Source organism: Haliotis rubra, unplaced genomic scaffold, assembly GCF_003918875.1.
Source record: "Haliotis rubra isolate DU_JTF1 unplaced genomic scaffold, ASM391887v1 Scf875, whole genome shotgun sequence".
Classification (NCBI taxonomy): domain Eukaryota; kingdom Metazoa; phylum Mollusca; class Gastropoda; order Lepetellida; family Haliotidae; genus Haliotis; species Haliotis rubra.
In genome coordinates, this window is record NW_025767607.1 from 191176 (window position 1) to 208026 (window position 16851).

Sequence of the window (16851 nt, forward strand, 5' to 3'; positions counted from 1 at the left end):
TAGGGGCAACGGTTTTCATACCACTGAAGAGTGACACATAGAAGGTTATTAATCCACAGGTAAGTTTTAAAGATTTTTATTGCTCCTTTTTTACAATTATTACTGTTCGTTACATTATTTCTACTGTTTGCTGACGTTGATAGGCTGTTTCAAATGGATCTATAGTCAATGTAAGCTGAAAATTGCATTAGGTAATATTGTCAAATGTTTAAAACAAATGAATATGCGGAAATAATTAAAATATATAATGTGATATTTGCCGATGTTGATGTTGATGTTAAGGGACTAGTTTTAATATTACACAACGTCCAATCTATACTCTTCGTCCAGCGAAGACCACACTGACTGAGGGTTACTGGACAATCGACTCTGCATGCTGATTTGTAAATATCGATTTTATGAGCTTGCATAAGCTCTACGTAAAGTGGCTTTTGAAATCGACCAGCTGAAACAATCGCCTGTCACAATGAAGGGAGCTATGTTGTAAAATGCCATAATTCTTTAATAGTGCGAATTCACAATCTGATACCGTTATGTAAAGTAGATAAGTGTAATGGAGACGATAGTTGAGGCTTGGGTATCGCGTGGTATCGTGGTATTCATCTCGTGGAAATTGGTACTGGCCCTGACAAGGATACGGAACAACAAACGTATGTACTGTTCAATTCGTATATTCTTCCTGTGGGTATGTTTCCATTAACATTAACGATAATCAGATCTAACACGTTGATAATGTTTAAACCCAACTGCCGGGCAAATGAAAGAGTACGCCCGCGTGGTTCAGAACGAAACAAACAAAAATTGTTATTCGATCATGAAGTTTTATGCGGGTATTCTTGTGGAGCTAATCTTTGAAGTGGTTCGGCGTTTGTTTGTTTTTTCAGCCTTCGTTGGATATTGTTTAGAATATTTTTATCTATTCCTGTTTTCAAGTGTATTCTTTTGAGTCAAATTGTGTACAAATATTGGTGATGCTGCTTGACAGGAGGATGAAATAAGTGAGACACATTTCGAGAGTGAGACGTTCAGTACCCTAATAAATGCGCACCAATGCCAGTTCCTACCGTAAAGTTCTAAACATCTGATGACTGTAATAACCTACAGAGAAGCTGCCGTTTCAAAATGTTCTCAATTGCCAATAGATTCATCCGTCTGTCTTCTGACAAGCCCAACACTGAATTAATTCACTGAACATACACATTAAATCCTACCACATACTCAACGGATCATTCCCGAATGAAATATTAATTCATCCATTCAGATGTCACGTGTTCTTGACGTCATTTGGTCACGACATAACCCACCTTCTGATTGGCTGGAAAATAAACTGAATGGTTATACATTTCTGCCGGATGTGAATGGAAAGCTTTGCCACTTATACAACATGTGTTGGCAGGTCGGCCTTCAGGTGGATAAGTTATTTCCAGTGTGTGTTACTGAACAGTTATATTTGTAGGCGTTTGTTTTGTACAAGCTATACACGCGTCCATGAATACATTTTAAATATTCATGGTTTGACATTTAAGAATCATCACGTGGTTCCGAACTGAAATTCAACACGGGGCATACGATTGATTAGGTGTGTCATTCTTATTTTTTATGAGTGATTGTACAAATGAATCGTTAAGAAATATCACGTGGCTCTATATTAAAAAAACAACGATAAACTTGTACTATCATTGTTATTGTTTTTAATGATTGTTAAAATGAATCGTTAAGAATTATCACATGGTTCCGAATTAATATTCAACACGGGGCATAACGATTCATTAGTACTATCATTCTTATTTTTATGAATCGTTAGGTTATTTATTAAGACTTTGTACGAAAGCACGTTCGCATCAGCAGGATGTTATACAGGATGGTCACAGGTGATCGCGTAACTAATACCTTCCGGACAATAATGTCAGGGTATTAATCATATAAGTGAATATCCTGTTAAGGTATTAATCAATTATTATCTGTGCCTTGTGAAAACAAATTGACAATTGTGTTCCAAACTGAGTGAGCAATGTTCCTGCTGTAACATGACGCCCGTAAATATTGATGTCTGTACAGGAAATTAGTGATTGATAACATGAACAAACTCCCAAGGGTAGGCGCGTTGTAACATAACGCCCGTAAATATTGATGTCTGTACAGGAAATTAGTGATTGATAACAGGAACAAACTCCCAAGGGTAGGCGCGTTGTAACATAACGCCCGTAAATATTGATGTCTGTACAGGAAATTAGTGATTGATAACATGAACAAACTCCCAAGGGTAGGCGCGTTGTAACATGACGCCCGTAAATATTGATGTCTGTACAGGAAATTAGTGATTGATAACATGAACAAACTCCCAAGGGTAGGCGCGTTGTAACATGACGACCGTAAATATTGATGTCTGTACAGGAAATTAGTGATTGATAACAGGAACAAACTCCCAAGGGTAGGCGCGTTGTAACATGACGCCCGTAAATATTGATGTCTGTACAGGAAATTAGTGATTGATAACAGGAACAAACTCCCAAGGGTAGGCGCGTTGTAACATGACGCCCGTAAATATTGATGTCTGTACAGGAAATTAGTGATTGATAACAGGAACAAACTCCCAAGGGTAGGCGCGTTGTAACATAACGACCGTAAATATTGATGTCTGTACAGGAAATTAGTGATTGATAACAGGAACAAACTCCCAAGGGTAGGCGCGTTGTAACATGACGCCCGTAAATATTGATGTCTGTACAGGAAATTAGTGATTGATAACATGAACAAACTCCCAAGGGTAGGCGCGTTGTAACATGACGCCCGTAAATATTGATGTCTGTACAGGAAATAAGTGATTGATAACATGAACAAACTCCCAAGGGTAGGCGCGTTGTAACATGACGCCCGTAAATATTGATGTCTGTACAGGAAATTAGTGATTGATAACAGGAACAAACTCCCAAGGGTAGGCGCGTTGTAACATGACGCCCGTAAATATTGATGTCTGTACAGGAAATAAGTGATTGATAACATGAACAAACTCCCAAGGGTAGGCGCGTTGTAACATGACGCCCGTAAATATTGATGTCTGTACAGGAAATTAGTGATTGATAACAGGAACAAACTCCCAAGGGTAGGCGCGTTGTGACATGACGCCCGTAAATATTGATGTCTGTACAGGACATTAGTGGTTGATAATAGGAACAAACTCCCAAGGGTAGGCGCGTTGTTTTGACGTTCAGTATATTTGTGAATCAAATGAGAATTAAACGTAGTGTAAAATATATTTAATGTTCTTTTCTACAAATGGACTATTGTTTTTATGCAAAAACATTTCGGTCTTCTTTTGAGAGGGTGGATGCGGGATTGAACAATGTTTTCCTTGTGTGGGGTGCGGTAATTTATAACCTCAAATCGACAAACCTGTGTACGTCCGGGTTGGAATTGATCAATAGCTACCCACGTTTGATGTAAGAGTCGACGGGACCGGATCGTGGGGGTTCGCTAGCTTTTGTGATGTAATCCATCGTATCTTCACAACTGTCACTTGTCTGATCCAGTTGGCAACCTGCAAATGGTGGCCATATATCGGGGAGTTGGTGGAGCAAGGCGTTTTAAGAGAAACATCCCAAACATATAAATGGACGATGTGCTAAACGTACCATTCACACACACACACACACACCAAAAAAAAAACAAACCTTGTTATATACTCTGTCAGACACATCGGGCGTGTAAATGAGACTACAGCCAGCACTGGGTATCATGTTGTGAAATGTGTATCAACGGTGGAGGGAAGCACGCTTATTGATTAACCCTGGCGTATTCCTGTATTCAGCGAACAGCGAAGAGATCATAAAATCAAACGTATCACACAAGTCATTTGTGTTTCTCGCCAGTGATCCTGAGTTTAAATTTCACATACAGGGGCAAATGATTCATTTAACATTGAAATGTTTGTAAAAAAAAATACATAATACAATACATGCCCTAGACTGGTGAAGGAGAAGTCTTTTCAGTATCTGCTTCCGTGAAGAAACAAATGTGGTTATATAATCATTCCAAAGACACGGATTTATTGTTTGTTGTTTAACACACTCAACAATATTCCAATTATAGTTATATGACGGCGGTCTGGCAACCAAAAAATCCAGTGATGAACACGATGAGCATCGATCTACTAAACTGGGATACGATAACATGCATCATTTGAGGTCAGCTAGTATGACCCCCGATCCCTGGAAGGCAAGATAGTAGTCCAAAAATACTGTTAAAAAATGTTAAGACCCATCCTCTTCTTTCACGTGACTGCAGCTTATCTGCCTTGGCACCCAGATTAACTGTAGAGACATTGAATTGCGTGATCTTTGGCATAATATGTATTTTTAACCTCGAATTCACGATTTTTGACTGAAGTATACGTTGGTTGGAAAAGGACTTGAATTTCAAAACAAAAGCATTTTCAAAATGTTGTGTAATGTTTCTAAAATTAGACTTTGGTATGCTGGTCTGTCGTATCAGTGAGTGTGTGCGAATTGCCAGAGTTTTTATATCACGAGTCAGCAGTTTTTCAAACACAGAATCTCTGTCCTGGTATTTCTGCTATGCTATAAGTGAGAACCACACATCTGGACAATTGGGCCAGGGAAGATTGTGTGTTACAGTTTTCAAATAACTTAAAACATACGATATACAGGTTATATAAAATTTAATTCTTTTTATGAATGACGGTGGGGTAGACTAGTGGTCAGAGCGTTCACTCGTTCCGCCAATAATGTGCGTTCGATTTCAACTGTGGGTACAAGGGGTGAAGCCCTTTTCTGGTGTCCTTCGCCGTGATATTGTTGGCATGTTGCTAAAAGCTGCGTAAACCATACACACTCACTCATTATTATGAATACAGTTCTTATGTCGCAGCCTTTATTGTTCAGTCATTGTCAGGATTTGGTTTGGTTGTTGTTTAACGCCACATTCAGTAATATTCCAGCTATATGGCAGCGGTCTGTAAATATTCGAGTCTGGACCTGACAATTCAGTGATCAACATGAGAATTGATCTACGCAATTGGGATACGATGACATGTGTCAACAAAGTCAGCGAGTCTGACTACCCGATCCCATTAGTCGCCTCTTGCGACAGGCATGGGTAACTGAAGACCAATTCTAACCCGGATCTTCACGGGTGTCATGGTAAAGAAATACATTTAAGGTATACTCTTCAAAAAAGAAACGCATAAGCCATTTTCAGATTAACTTATTGCGTTAGTTTAAGAGCAGTTATTTCATGCATCCAATGGCAAATTCACACATCTTTAAACAGAGAGTTCGCCAATACAACCGCAGCCTTTATTGTTGTGTTTCTGTTTACTTGAGTCCACAGGATGCTGTCAAAGTCAGCAATTACTGCTCGGCACCGTCTCGGCACAGACTGGATACGTCGCCGAAGTCGCTCTTGCGGAATCCTTCCCCACTCTTCCCAGTTGTGGAAGTGTCTAAGGCGTGTTTTGACGTTGACGTACACATCGATCGCGTTGATCCCATAGGCGTTCTATCGGGTTTAGATCTGGTTGTCGGGAAGGCCATAGCAAGACATTGACGTTAGAATTGGCAAGGTAGCGGACCATGACTGTATGTGAAGTAGCGTTGTTATGCTCCCTCTGTCGGTACACAATCGGAAGCATATGACGTGCAAGGACTTCGTTGATGTACCGATCTGCTGTCAAATTCCCCTGAACCACCACTAAATCAGATCTTTGTGCGCTGGATATCTCACCCCACACTATGACACTTCCTCGACCTGTCGAATGCAATTAGGTGCGTAAACACGCTGTCTTTTATCTCGCCGGTGAGAAAGAAATCGTGATTCATCACTGAAACTCGCCCCAGTTTCTAAGGTTCGAGATCCGGACTCCAGCGCAAGCGATTGCGCCGACTGAAGTCTCTCAAAGCAACGACAACTGGCCTTCGTGGTCGAATCCCCGCTTGCCGCAATGGATTCCTGACAGTTTGGTCGGAAATTCTTCTCGAAAAAGGATGCGTTGTGCAGTCTCCACGGCTGTGGCAAGACGATGACTCAAGTGAGCAGCCCGGAAGTAGCGATCCTGGGCTTTGGTGGTAACTCTTGGACGGCCGCTTCTCGGGATATCTTGGGCTGAATTGGTCTGCAGAAAACCATCCCAAAGGAGAGACATGGTGCACCGAGAAACGTTGAAATGTCGGGCAACTGCAGACTGCGACTCCCTAGCTTCAAGGCGGCCTATGGAGATGTTTCTTTTGGCACACAACGTTTGCCTTTTTATAGTGATCGATACAACATGCTTTACAACTTACTTGCACGTGCATTTTGCTTTGCATGTTTTCTTGGTGACATTTTGGCGAATATTTCTTCAAAGGCTTCTAAAACAAGGGGAAAAGTTAAAATCGCCGCTTTGCATTTACACAAAGAGGACGTTTTGGAATTATACAGTATATTTGTATTGTTTTTGCCGCAGTTACATGAGTCCAATATTTTCAAAATCACATATGCGTTTCTTTTTTTAAGAGAGCATATTTCTGCATTAATGAGTTTTCATTTGAATTTGAAGATAGGGTATTCGTCGAGACAGAGTGGGTTAAATCGATGAGTTTGTGTGCCTCACTCGGAGAGTGTGGGTTCCAGTCCGGACGGGACCGAACCTAAAGAGTACTAGAAGTTGTAGTCTACTGGAAAGAAGTGTTATCCCAAACATAGGCTACATTTGGCCACTTTCTAAAAAGGCATTGTATATTCAAAGGAATAACTATTCTTAACGTTCGCTTGGCTCGCTGATGACCCGATATCGAATCCCCACGGCTCTTCCAGGTGATCGGAATATCAAGTGTTCGCTCATAACAAACTCTGAACTAAAACAATCTGATCCAGTTTATCCTCTTAATTGATAAACTGCGCCGTAAGCTCTCTTACGGCTCTCTTACGATACGCTTAGTGTTTGAAACGGAGGTGTGAGATTTCATCCTTGGGGCTTTAAAGCAAAGTGAATACGGTAATTGGGTCATTATCAAGACTTAGGGTGAGACATCTGGCCGACCGTTATCTCATGTCTCTTCTGAGTCTGTGGCATTCAGGGATCATTTGGAATGCCGTAGGATTTCCTCACCCGGCCGGTTTTGATATCCTGTATTTGATGAGCCACCGCCTACACCTCAATCGCAGTCCTCAAATAGCTTTGGATTGCCTTCAGTTGAGCTCTCACCTCCCACGCTTTAAGCTGGCCACTTCAATGACACAGACTGAGTGATGGCGCGGTCTCCAGAGGGCCACCGTATATGGATGGTCTCTTCTTTTGACAAGAGGGAACAGACATTTAAAAGTTTAACGGTCCGAAGTGTTGGACTGTGGTCAAAGATTCAATAACTGTATGGCATTGGATTCACTTTGGCCCTTGGCATTCTAGCGAGCTGACAGTGACGTTGACCGATGGACGGAACCGTTAACAGGGGAGTATTTCATTCCATCGAATTACCTTTGTAAGAGATGACGAGCACACACAAGCAAACTGCACAGTGCAAACTATTCACAGCAGGAGAATAATAAGTCACAATAACAGAAACTTATTGTTAAAGGTCACATCGTTACTTTAAGGATGACTTTGGGGGCAGTGCTATTAAAAATACGCTGGAATATTTTAAGTCCGCGAAATACATCATCATCATCATCATCATCATCACCACCACCACCGTCACCACCACCACCACCATCATCATCATCATCATCGTCGTCGTCGTCGTCGTCGTCATCATCATCATCATCATCATCATCACCATCATCATCATAACAGTAATGATACTGATGGTAATAATGATGCTGATGATGATGATGGTTGTGGTGTTGGCGGTGGTGGTGATGATGATGATGATGTGGACCATCGACATCCTGTTGAGTGCCATGTGCACCATGGAAATAAATACCCGTATGTTTACTATCATCATCATCATCATAACATTAATGATACTGATGGTAGTGATGATGATGATGATGATGATGATGATAGTAAACATACGGGTATTTATTTCCATGGTGCACATGGCATAACGTTATTATTCCCCCCTGCCCGTTGATTAGCGTGCACGCAATGTTCATTTTCAACTCAAGATTCCTACGAAGCGCTCAAACGTTAACGTGACATATTCATCTCATCCGATTGGGTACCCATTCATTGATGGGTGAATAGAAGCACATTAGGAACAAAGTCACCCGCCTCAGGTGACACCATATGGGCTACATGTGCTTCAGTGTGGGACAGGATTGTTGCCCAGAAACTCCGTCAGCCATCCAAGGACCCTCAACGATCAACAATGCTATAATCCAGCTGATTTGCGAATAATGCATTTGTCCAACCCAATGACTCCATAGTTACCTTTAAGTTCTACCTTAGGACGACGTTCATGTATTTGTAGTTATTTTTGGAAGGAAGATCTGACTGAAAAACGAGGTACAGTATGTACGCGTGCATATAAGTTTCCAGAAAGGTCAGAGGGTGATAGAATATTAATGGTCAATTATTATTATCACCCTGGATAATAGAGGTTCTGTATTACACTCACCAGATTTACTGTTAATGAAAGGGGCGGGGTAGCCTAAATGGTTACAGCTTAAGGTAATCACGTTTAATGCCCCGTGTTGGGTTCCCCACAGTGTACACTCACGTTATGCTCAACGTGCATTTTTCGTATTTATCGCCGTATATTGTTCTATTGCATCACCACGATCATCACGTCGCCAATTGTGGACATGTCGGCCTAACCAATTACACCTCAGCTAAATAGGAAATTTATTATAAATTTGATATAAATTATTACAAGACATTATGATTTAACATTTATATTCTAAGATCGGACTGAAAAACAGGTTCATACGTACATTTGGGAAAAGTTTCCAGAGAGGCTCAGATGGCGAAAGGACGTTAATGGTCAATTATATTATTTACTGTTAATAAAGGGAGGTGAGGTATCCTAATGGTTACAGCTTACGCTCGTTACGTTTAATGCCCCGTGTTTGATTCCCCACATTCGTACACTCACGCTAAGCGCAACGTGTATCATCGCAAAATAAGATGCTATTGTATCACCACGATCACCACGTCGCCAACATGTCGGCCTAACCATTTATACCGCCAATAAATAGGTGGAATGTGATATAAATTATCACTAGACATATGGTTTAACATTTATATTGTACGATCTGACTGAAAAAGAACGTAAGTTCATACATTTGGGAAAGAGTTTCCGAAAGGCTCAGATGGAGAATGGAGGATATTAATGGTTAATTCTTATTATTGGTGTCCTCCCATTGCGCAGACAGGCATTTCGCAGACGTCGTAAAAGAACATCATTTAACATTCAATAAACAGGCCCCGATTTCTCGAAACAAACTAAATCCTGTGTTTTGACTTAAGTTAGAGTTTTAACACAAATGTGAGAAAAGGCAGAAAAATACATTTCCCAGAATAAGCTGAAATTAATTTTAAACTCTAACATAGTAGACAATTTGAGTTTGGTGGATAGATTACTTTAGTTGTTTGGGCTTTTTTATTTTAAAACTACAGTTGAGTTAAAAATTCAGCTGTTTCAAATTGTCATTTGAAATTTGAGTAAGAACTAAACTTTGTTTCGAGAAATCCGGGCCAGATTAGCTCTAGCTGTTACCTTCGCATTCTATTGGAATAGGTAAATGGAGGGTGGTGGGGTAATCGTATGGTTACAGCTTACGCTCGTCACGCTTTATACCCGTGTTTGCTACCCAGCATTGTACACTCACGCTATGCGCAACGTGAAATGTTTCTTTCAAATGCCTGCTCACAAGGATACCGACGTTGATGAAACGTGCTGTGCGTCTTGTTACACACCCTACACCACCATTCGGAAATCGATGTTTACATGGCGAACGCGAGGGCAAAATCATCTTACGTGGCATAATCGCCTTACGTGTATCCAAACCACGTTTTTTCTGTACATTCACACACATGTGCACACTCGTGAATTGTAGATAAGATTGTTATCCTGGTAGCAATCCACAAAGAATTCGTAGCACTACGACATTCGTAAGCTAATCGTATATTATAGAGTTACGACAGGTCGTAACGTTACCAACAGTCGGGACCCTGAATATTATAAAGAATATGACAATGCAAGATGAGCCAATGAATGGGTGAATCCAGTCGGAACTTAAGGGAGTGAGTTAAGTTTTACACCGCACTCAGCAATATTCTAACTACATGGCGACTGTCTGTAAATAATCGAGTCTGGAAAATCCAGTGCTAACCATCATGAACATCGATCGACAAGCATGGGGTACTGATGATCAATTCTAACCCGGGTTTTCACGGGTCGGAAGTTAAGATATAGGTGAGGGTCGGTCAGGTAAGCTAGTGGTTAAAGTGTTTGCTCGTCAACCCAAACACCTTGGTTCGACTTCCTACATGGGTACAATGTGCGAAGCCTATTTCGGGTGTTACATGCTCTGCTATTGCTGGGACATTGCTAACAGCGGCAAAACAGGTCACTCTCTCACTCACTCATAGATCCCAACACGTACCCCCTTAAGGGTATAGTCCTTGGGAACTCTGCTAGAATCACCGTTTCAAAAGATCAATCTGTTAAAGGGAAGAAACGCTCCATGCTTGAATACCTTGAAATGTTGATCTGCTAGTTTTCGCGGAATCAAAATTTGATTATTATAGAGTATGATTTCACCTGGTTTTGTTGTATTTGTTACTCTACCAGAATGGAAAGCCGTATATCGGAAAACTATATACCATAAAGAACTGCCATATGACGTATCTCTTTAATAGGATAAAGGACCGTTCATAATGTAAGGCTGGGGTGGGGTGGGGGTGGGTGTGAGATGATGATGATTTTAAGGGGTCACCCATTTTGTTCTGGGGAGCTTGGGGTCATCAATTTTGTACGCACGTACAGGGGTGTTCAGCAAGTTTGTACATAAAAGTATGTTTAAAATTATGCTTAGAAATTATGGGAAGGGGGTCATTGATTTTGTACATGACAAGCAGGGGGTGGTCACTTATTTTGTACATAACTTTTAGGGGTGTCATTCGCATTGTACGATGCTCCTCCACAAAAATCATCATTCCCCCAACTCATGTATGACATTAAAGGGTGCTGCTGGTGTAGAGCATCATATTCAGTAAGACTGACTGACTGAGTTTAGTTTTACGCCGCTTTTAGCAATATTCTAGCAATATCACGGCGGGGGACACCAGAAATGGGCTTAACACATTGTGCCCATGTGGGGAATCGAACCCGGGCCTTCGGCGTGACGAGCCAACGCTTTAACCACTAGGCTACCCCACCGCCCTATTCAGTAAGAAGGTACGCAATACCTTTCAGGAAAGTCAAGTAAGCGAACTGGCTATTACAAACCTAGCCGCGGTAAAACTGTTTACAATGACATGAGAGAAACTCAGTTTCAGTTCCAAAGGTTGATCAAGACTTAGCAGCTAGCACATACCCATGGATCACTACTGACTAACTGTAACAAAAAGTTAGTATGCTGAGTGACATAACACTTCCGGGTGAGTGAGTTTATGTCACCAAGAATGTTGTTTAGCCTGAGTCGAATGCACCATCTGTTAATATGCACTGTACAATGAGTGAGTTTAGTTTTACGCCGCTTTTAGCAATATTTCAGCAATATCACGGCGAGGGACTCCAGAAATGGGCTTCATACATTGTACCCATGATGAGAATCGAACCCAGGTCTTCGGCGTGACGAGCGAGCGCTTTACCCCATCGCCCCGTTTACTGGTGGAAACGCCGAGGTTACGTTCCTCATCATTCAAAGCGAGTAGACCATGTTTTATTCCATGATATATTTTATCGAATCATACGTACTTAGGAAAAGATCATGAATATTTATATTAATATCTATTAATATCTATTGCCCCACAGGCACTGTAGAAATGTACACAACACCCTATCAGAGAATTCAGGTAAACGAAGAATTGATTGCACAAAAAACTTTTCAATATGACATATGAGAGGCTTTCAGTTCCAAAGAGGGAATTTCCACTTAACACCCTCCACATGGCTCACTTGTGATTACCTAATTTTAAGTAGGCTGAGTGACATAAGATAAGCTACCGCGTAAGTGACTTAAAATGTGAGAATTTTTTTAACCTCATTCAAAAGCGCCAGCTGTCAATTTACGCGTTTCGTGAACTGCATGTCGTCATGATCTTGATGACACATGCGTGGTCTATTTTTAATTACACACCAACTAAAAGAGCTCCACCAATGGTTACTGACATACGTAAACGTAATTAAACAAACATAAATGAATATTTTCAGTGAAGGTTTAAGAACGTTTTTGCACTCTATCGCAAAATAGTGTTCTGTTGCATTACAACGACCATCACGTGGCCAACTTTCGACATGTCGGACTAACCATTCACACCAACAATAAATAGGTGCAGTTTTATAAATATTATCACTAGACATTATGATTTACAATTGTAATTTCTGGGATACCAACTATTCGGGATAGTGTGGTGGTCTGAGATTTTTTAGTGTTTATTTATTTTTTCTTTATTATTACCTTTTTATGTTTCTTTTTTTCATTTTTTTATTGAAAACAAATATTTTATTTTATTTTATTTTTTTCTTTTCTTTTCTGTTTTTTAATTATTTTTTTTTTGAGGGGGGGGATAATAAATAACAAAAATCGAGCCGTGACCAGTTAATCCAGTGATTTGTACATTGTTTCAGCTTCTACTGTATTTATTTGTAATAAAAATACAGGTTGCAATTGGTACAAGTGATTGTTATTTCAGATGTTTTTTGACGTATGGAGCAATTTGATCACTCACCACTCAGGTATCCCGCGCTGTTTAGCAAATGAATGAAACCAAAATGAAAATTTCATAATTACAATCGACAAAATATATAACTGTATAATATTAGAAAAATTTCCTGTTCAAAGAATGATATCCATATAAATGAACAGCATCCCATATATATTATATATATGTTATTATGACCCGTGTTCGTCGCATGCTGCGTGCGTCTATTTCTGAGGTAGCGCACGTTGCGATGTACATATGACCAACGTTCGCTGAAAAACACGTCTCTGGCCTATTTTGCACTGCTCATTTCGGGTAATTCGTGGTTTACCACTAATTATACTGACAAATAACTGCATTAACTCCACATCAAATGAATGACATCAAATCAACGAGTTCAAGGTTAAACCTCTAAATTACATAGGGCAGGTAGGACATTGCCATTGTTAAATGAAGTTGCGGCTCGTTGCTGTGAATTTCAATTGGCCTTCTTGCATGGGGTACATATGGACATCGTTGAGCCCGCGTCGTTGTGCCCGTTGGCGATGAGTGCACTGTTGAAACCTGTACTTTTACTTTTGTCTGACACTAAAGCGGTTCACATGAGAATCCCTCTTGTTTCGATGGGGGAAAAAAGCTTCTTTATTTTTTACTTTTTTTACTGGCATACTATCGCTATGGATGAAACTTTGCCGGGCAACTGACTCACTCACTCTGAAATTACATACTTTACAACTATCACTCAGTTGTATGTGCATCCAGTAAATGTACGCATACAAAATAGCCCATAGTAGGGGTAGCCTATTGGTGTTAGGTGCGACTCTTGATGTGTGTTATATACCTGTATAACTATTCCTGACTGTCTCTGCCACAGAAAACGCCAGCAGAAAAGAGCATAAATACAGGTGAGTGAGTATGATTTTCGCCGCTTTTAGCACTATTAAAGCAACATCACGGCGAAGGACACCAGAAATGGGCTTCACACATTGTACACCTGTGGGCAATCGAACCCGGGCCTTCGGCGTGACGAACGAAAGCTTTAACCACTGGGCTACCCCATCGCCCCTAAATGCAGGTGAACTTTTCTAATATACATATAGCGTCAAAGTTGATTTAATTTAATTTATTGATATGCTCCCATATGTATGCATAATATTGAAAGATGCCCTTCACCGCATATATAATTTAAAACAAACTACAATGGACTTTTAAAAATTTTAAACGTTGTTGAAATTATACTCTCCAATAATGTATACACATGGAAAAATGTTACGCCTCCCTGGCAGTTTGTCTACGAGCTGTCTGGACCCGTGAAGATCCAGGGTTAGAATTGATCTTCAGCAACCCAGGTTTGTCGTAAGAGGCGACCAACGGGATCGGGTGGTCAGGCTGGCTGACTTGGTTGACACATGTCATCGTATCCCAATTGCGTGGATCTATGCCAATGCTGTTCATCACTGGATTGTCTGGTTCAGACTCAATTATTTACAGACCACCGCCAAGAAGCTGGAATATTGCAGAGTGCGGCGCAAAATAACAAACCAAACCAAACCGCGATTTGCCCTATGTCCCACAATCTATACCTAAGGAAGCAGAACGAGATATTTCCTGGAGAGGTATATCATGGACAGCAAACTAGGCTTTTTTGAAGGTGGTATTTGTAAGATTGTCAATCAGTCAGTCAGTCAGTCAGTCGGTGATAGTGGAAGTGATTGTACGTATCTGGTATCAAATAGCTTTATACAGTTTTCCCATTCTAAGTGACATCGTTCATCAGAGTTGTTTTTCTTGGTCATAAATGTTTCTGTTTTGTACATATTACCAAGAATGTGAAAGAAACTATTCAAAGTTGGTCGTTCGGTTTTTTATGCTCGACACTTTTTATACTTTTATACTCTGTCCCCTTGCATCGAGAGTTAGGTAGCTAGCTAGGGCTTGTTTCACACTGAATCAAAAATATATTGACTTTTGTGTGTCGAATTAGAATACAAGTATTGTTCAAGTTGGGAACAGAAGGTTTTAGCATGTTCACATTCTAAAAATACTTTTAAAATATCTTTTCTATTAGATTGACAACTAGTTCCATCTTTAATAAGTTAGATGTAGATTAATCGATGTAAAAGCATGTACTGTAATTCCAGTAACTGAACATCGTTTCTACATTTTCTGTACTGAACTAACATATTGTCTCAGGTAAAGGTTTCTAGGACTTCAGTAACCTGCCCCACAATGAAGCACACCTGACACATGTAGTCCTACCTTAGGCAAGTAAGTTTGTTCATGAATTGCCTCTGTTCACCCAGCAGTGAATGGGTACCCGGTGGGATAAGTCATATGACCTTTAACCCTCTAGCGCCTCACAGGCAGCTTGGGTTATCCGCGGTAATACTGTGAGTATGAACAAGTTGGTGGAAACAGGCCCCTTATACCTAGCCATTATTAAAAGTAATGGGCATGAATTGTCCCAGTTCATAAATAGCTGGAAGGTCAGCAGTTACTAATAGGAGTGACTATTGAGGGGGAAACAATTATTGCGATAGCAATAGTTTATTGCAACATAATATCGCGAAAGCGATAGTCAATTGCGACCAACTATTGCAATACTATTGCAATCTTTTTTCTCTCCTTGAATTGTCTCATTTGAAGTCATTTCCCAAATGAATGCACAGTACATATGAAAAAAACCACGTTGAAGTAGTTTCAGTCTCTTTTAATAACTGACAAGAAACTTGAAACCCTGATCAAGTAAACAGTTAAAACATAAACTCAGTGAAGCTGCAAGTCTGCAGATGCGGATAACCCTCAATCTAAGTGAACGAATCTGGTGTCTCCTGTATTTTGCGCTGCGCATTTATAAACGGATGTCAATTACTAAACTATCGATAGTCACACATACTATCTATGCATCGATAGGTTTTCGTTTCTACCATCGTTTAATTGCTATCGGAGACTCAGTAATGTCAATCCATTGATAAGTTCGATGCATCGTTAGGTAAGACTACAGAATACCGGATACCTTCCGCCATCTTTAAATGCACGCGAGTTTACTTTTGGTTAGGATTAGGGTAAGGTTTAGGGTTAGGGTAAGGTTTAGCGTAGGGTTAGGGTTAGGTTAGGGTTAGGCTAGGGTTAGGGTTAGGGTTAGGGTTAGGCTAGGGTTAGGGTTCTTGTGACGTGACACAATATGGCTGCAGTAGATATCCCGTATTCAGTAGGTGTCAGCCCTAGTTACTAATAACTTAGGGTAGACCCATCTTGAAACTTTTAATGCCTAATGTCTTCGAAGGTAAGATTGGTTTGGTTATGACACTGTTGTGTGACCTAGACATTTGTAGTTGACTGTTATGGCACCAAGATGACAGACTTCCAATGACGACACTGTGAAAAGTGTGTTTAGCAGCAAGGTGCCTGGATGACCAGTTCCACCTCCTCGTCCCGCTTCCAGTAAAATGTCTTATGTGTTCCTTGGGTATATTTTGCCATTTTCGGTATTCCTATTGAATGGCAACTGGTGGTTCCAGTCTCTTTATCTTGTAGCCAAGAATGTCCAAAATGTGGTTCACTGATGTACTATCTGGACTCATAGTGGACTGAGAAATGGGCAGATGGCAACCACGGCCAGCTGTATTCGGACGCGACCCTGTGCATACCCTTCTTCAGAGACTGATTGACTTTAGGTTTTCTTTAATGTTGATTATCATTTATCAGAGAAAGTTAAGTATTTGCTGATAGGAGCCACGCATAATGCTCAATCAAGAACGCCATTCTCAGAACAACGAGGACACCAGATGGGTACGTGAACATTACTCCAATACACGTCCACCTCCAGTTGGAGCCTCATCGTTAGTCCACGACCTACGTCGACATGTTAATTACACGAACGAAATGTGTGGAGATCTCCCGGGGGTCATGCAATCCTAATCAGCAGGTCATTTACCTGCCTGTGTTCGCTGTCGGTCTCGTTAAATGAAAAGCAAGGCCAGACAAATTTCCAGGCATTGTTTACATTGCCTCATTATTTAACCCAATTATTGTACAGATTAAGA